Raw genomic sequence first — 6,000 nt, 5'->3', positions numbered from 1 at the left:
ATAGTTATGAACAATAACAACTTTTACCAATTAAGCCGTTTTACTCATTTTTGCTTAAAACGGCTTAGCAAAAGTTGTTTAACATAATTTCAGCCTTCATATTCTACCATAAAACATCAAAATAAACACATTTAACCTATGGGTATTTTTCCAAATATGAACCCTAGCTTAAATTATTGCTAGAATAAGCTTAATCAAGTTGCCGGGATTCCAAAATCGTAAAGAACTTGAAAAACGGGGCTAGAACGGGCTTACTATTGTGTTTGGAAACCTTGGAAACCCTAGCCATGGCTTCCCCCATGCTAATTTCGGCCTCCATGAAAAAGATGAGTCAATTTTGGCTTTATTTTCCCTTTTTATTTCTTTTAATTACCAAATGACTAAAATGCCCTTAATGCCTTTCTTTAAAATTTTGTCCTATTCATGCCCATTTTTGTCCAAACAAAATATAATGGTCTAATTACCATTTAAGGACCTCCTTTTTAAACCCCCATTTAAATCAAGTACTTATGAATTAGAACACATATTTTGGGACTTTTGCAATTTAGTCCTAAAAGTCCAATTAAGCACTTTATTAGTAAAATTACTTAACGATATTTTTACACAATATTTTAATCAATAAATAAACCTTAAAACTTAATCGGAATAAATTTTTTGACTTTGAATTCTATGTTCTAAAACCATCGTTCCGTTTAGGCCCTAAATCGGGCTATTACAACAACTTCTGCAAATAAGCCCTAATAGGCAAATTAAATATGCAATCTATAAAATTTCCTATCAATACTCTAACACATGCATCTAATCACTCGGTAAATCATAAAAATTAATCGAAATAAAATTTTCTATCTCAAATTTATGGTTTCGCAACAACTATTCCATTTAGGCCCTATTTCGAGAGGTTACATTTCTCCCCCCCTTTAGGGATTTTCGTCCTCGAAAATCTTATCGGTAAAAAGATTCAATATCTTTTCTCACAATTTCTTAAACATCTCCAAACAAAATTTCTTCAAAGCAGTACTTTCAAAATCACCCCACTATCAAATTGAAATCCAATATAACTAAGTTTCAACTTGGTCTGACCTCTATATTAATCGAAAACTATTTCCAATTCTCACATTTGCTTTCACTTTTTTTTAACCAAAAACTCTGCATTCAACTATTAATACAGCTCAATTATTATTCTTCTGTCTAATTTTATCATTACTAAATCCAGATTATCTCATTCACAATCAAAATTTATTTTTTTTAAAAAATCCAGCAATCATATACTTTAAGCATCATACCTGGATGAGTTAATTAACTAAGTCTAATCTTTCTTTAACTGTATCATTTTAGAATTCAAAAAATCTTCATATTAACCTGACATCTTTTCTGCAACTGAGTTCGTTTATTAAACCATACTCAAATGCTATCACATTGTCAATTAATCTTATCGGAAGGGGGTGAGGCTGTAATACTTCTAACTTGCCTCTTATATATTCATGCATATAACTTAACACTCATCAATATATATATAATTTGCTTCAAATAACTCAACATGCATATTAATTTTACACAACCCTCCTATCATCTTCTACAAACAAATACACTTATACATGCGTTCATAATTCTCAAATAGAATTACTCATAACATTCATTTAATTTCACAAGTTACATTCATAGCATCACACAATTGCCAATCAACATGTACACTTATCATAATATAAACTTTCCCTTCATCTCATCTTTCATATTCCAAGAGAAATTCTTATTCACGACTCATTCATTATCACATAAACATCATGAACTAGTACTCTTACCTTTTACGAGTCTCATTTCATCTTAATATTATCACAGTTATATAATTCACTTCAGACAGACTTACACACATATTCATATTTTAAAACAAATGCACTCAAACATACATTCCACAAATTTGAGTAAATCTATTTATCACATTCACTTAGTCAAATAAGTTAGGCACATAATATCATGTCAATGTCAAACGAACATGGATGAATTTATAACGAGGTAAACTTTCGTTTCTTTTCACTTTTCTATATTTCTCCACTTATGTCTATTTCATTTTACACTTGATCTCACACATATCATCACAAGTCACCAAGATCAATTTAAGTACACCAATATATCCACCAAATTATACGAACTTACTTAACATTTTTTTACACTATCGATGGTAGCTCGGTTGGAAAACACTTCTGTCTCAACAGAACTATTTCATCGGGATCGGGAGGCATCACACTATCACAGGTAGTAATATGGCATGTATAGCTTAACTCTTACACATACTAGGTAAGTTCGAGAACCAACTAAACCATAGCTCTGATACCACTAAATGTAACACCTCTTTCCTGTGTTTGACGCTGGAATAGGGTACGAGGCATTACCGGACTTAATCACTAATCATCGTATAAAAATTGATTCATAATTTCACTCTAATTTAAAAATTTTTAATACACAGTCAAGTTGTCCCTTAAAAAGAGCTTGCAAGGCCCATATCAAGCTTCAATTCAACCACACACATAGGCAAGCATGCACATTCATAAATTGCATCATTTAATTAATAACATAATCAAGACTATCTACATTAAATGACTTCATACAATAGAGACCTTCAAATAACATAGGTCAATATTTTAAGCCAATTCCTAGCAACTTAATAACAATTAAACAAGTTCCATACATGCCAAAGACTTAAAATACTTTAAAACCATTATATATCGATCAATAGTTTGATACTGTGATTTAACCTCCGGCGACCTCCAACTCAAGCTAACATCTGCGACACTATAGGAAAAAGGAAAGGAAGGGAGTAAGCATTGTAGCTTAGTAAGTAAGCATGTAAATATTAATAAAGAATACATTATCATACTTTAAACAAAGTCACAATATGTTCCCAAAATATTACCATCACAAACACACATACTTTCACTATTACAATCATAAACAGGTTCAAAATAAGCTGTCTAGTAGAGTACTAGCAACTAAATTATTTATTTCTGGAGCTACAGAACTCCAAATTACAAACTGTTAGTTTTTTATGAAACCAGATTCACATATATTCTTACCATAAAATTTTCAAAATTTTTGGTCTAGCCAATTAGTATAGTTTATTCATTGAAGTTACCCCTATTTCAGTGCTCAACTGTTCTGACCTCTCTTTACTAAGAATCAATTTTCTCCTCGAACAGAATTCAAATGATGTTCTTGTTTATTTCATTTGAAACTAGACTCATGAAAGATTTCATGAATATAAATTATATCCCATAATTATGTTTTTACAATTTTTAATGATTTTTCAAGTCAGGACAGGGGATCACGTAGTCATTCTGAACCAGTCTCTCAAAAACTTAAATATCTCATAATATAGAATTCCTTTGCTTGTTCTGTTTCTGTTATATGAAAATAGACTCATTAAGATCTAATTTGATATCTAATTCAGTCTCTGATTCAATTTCTACTATTTTTGGTAAATTTTTAGATTCACGTCACTGCAACTATCCAGAATAGTTTTATTGTCAATTTTGATCTTTCACACTTCAATTATATTCATCACTTTCCCATAACAATCTTTCCAATTTCCAATTACATATCGAGCATATTTCTCATAAGTTACACACGTATATACTTACACTTATCATCACAAAGTCATACACAATTTCATTTAATCAATTTCTGAGTTAAAGGCTTCGGAATAATAACAAATACTCGATGGTATCGCACACAACCCACCTTTAAAATCGAAGCTCTCTTGTACACATAGTGGCCTTCACTTAGCACCACTCATGTGACCTAGCTTGATTGTACACATAATTTTGGCTCTCTTGTACACATGGTGAACACTTAGTACCACCCATGTGACCTAGCCAGTTTATCTCGTAGCTCTCTTGTCTACATGGTGTCCTTCACCTGGAACCACGCATGCGACCTAGCTACATATATCCCGTAGCTCTCTTGTCTACATGTTGTACACATAGTATCACCCATGCGACCTAGCTACATCATAATGTCTCGTAGCTCTTTTGTACACATGATGTGCACTCAGCACCATACATGTGACCTAGCTACATATCATCTGTATCATCCAATCTTTCCGAAGGTTCAACCGAGATTTCTCTCTCTTTCTAATACTTGATTCCATACTTCTAATGGTCAATTATGATTCAAAAATCAGCTACAATACATAAAATATGCTGAAATACAAGAACATAATAAAGATAATGTATTATTTACATACAAACTTACATACTTTCTCATTTCCATGTCGAATTAATATTGAACATTTAAATCATCATAATTATACTTACTTTCAACACCTCGGCAATCATAGTAAATATATCAATTTTACATTGAAACATGCATAATTAATGCTTATTATACATATGAACTTACCTCGATACTAAAACGGCCATTTTACCAACTTTCCCGATTTTCGATTTTTCTCCCATTCTAGATTCAAATCTCGTTTTCCGGGATCTAAAACATCATATTTTACTTATTTAATTAATGTACTATTCAAAACAGTCCTTAACTCAAACTTTTGCAAAATTACAATTTTGCGCCTAAACTTTTGCATATTTACACTTTTGCCCCTAGCTCGGGAATTAAACTTCATCCCTTATTCTTATGTTTTATGGCATGCTGATCATTTTTACCTTCTATGGTAACATCAAATTCTCACTCTAACACACAGTTATGAATAATAACAACTTTTACTGATTAAGCCGTTTTACTCATTTTTGCTTAAAACCGCTTAGCAAAAGTTGTTTAACATAATTTTAGCCTTTATATTCTACCATAAAACATCAAAATAAACACATTTAACCTATGGTTATTTTTCCAAATATGAACCCTAGCTTAAATTATTGCTAGAATAAGCTTAATCAAGTTACCGGGATTCCAAAATCGTAAAGAACTTGAAAAACGGGGCTAGACCAGACTTACTATTGAGCTTGGAAAGCTTGAAAACCCTAGCCATGGCTTCCCCCATGCTAATTTCGGCCTTCACGAAAAAGATGAGTCAGTTTTGGCTTTATTTTCCCTTTTTATTTCTTTTAATTACCAAATGACTAAAATTTTTGGGACTATAATGGTCTGATTACCATTTAATGACCTCCTCTTTAAACCCCCATTTCAATCAAGTACTTATGAATTAGAACACATATTTTGGGACTTTTGCAATTTAGTCCTAAAAGTCCATTAAGCACTTTATCAGTAAAATTACTTAACGATATTTTTACACAATATTTTAATCAATAAATAAACCTTAAAACTTAATCAGAATAAAATTTTTGACTTCGAATTCGTGGTTCTAAAACTATCATTCCGTGTAGGCCCTAAATCGAGCTGTTACAGCAACTTCTGCAAATAAGCCCTAATAGGCAAATTAAACATGCAATCTATAAAATTTCTTGTCAATACTCTAACACATGCATCTAATCACTCGGTAAATCATAAAAATTAATTGAAATAAACTTTTCTATCTCAGATTTGTGGTTCCGCAACCACTATTCCATTTAGGCCCTATTTCGAGATGTTACACGATTGGATTATTTGGGAATAATTAATCTCTAAATTTTGAGTATGACATGTATAGGGACTTGGTCTTTTTGTTATATGTCATATTGGTCTAGCCAAATGTGTTGGCTTATAATGATAGTTGATTCATTTTGTGTATGGCCATGAGATATGGCTCATAATGAACATTAGGTTGTAAATCTATTCATCTATGTATGTGTGTGCCAATTCCATTATTGTAACAACTTAATTTTGACCCTAGTCAGAATAGTGGTTTCGGGACCACAAATCTGAATCAAAAAAATATTTTAATATTACTTTTCGTGTTTACAATATGTGTTTAAGCATCTGTGAAAGTTTCGTGTGTTAATTTTATCGTTTGTGGATTTGGTAAAAAGGACTTAATCGCATAAAATCTAAAAGTGGCTAGCTATTTGTTAAAAGTGCTCAATTTCTATGTTTTATTAAAGGTGAGGTCCTTAT

The sequence above is a fragment of the Gossypium hirsutum genome, chromosome A05 (assembly GCF_007990345.1).
Source record: "Gossypium hirsutum isolate 1008001.06 chromosome A05, Gossypium_hirsutum_v2.1, whole genome shotgun sequence".
NCBI lineage: Eukaryota > Viridiplantae > Streptophyta > Magnoliopsida > Malvales > Malvaceae > Gossypium > Gossypium hirsutum.
This window is presented reverse-complemented; position numbering follows the sequence as displayed.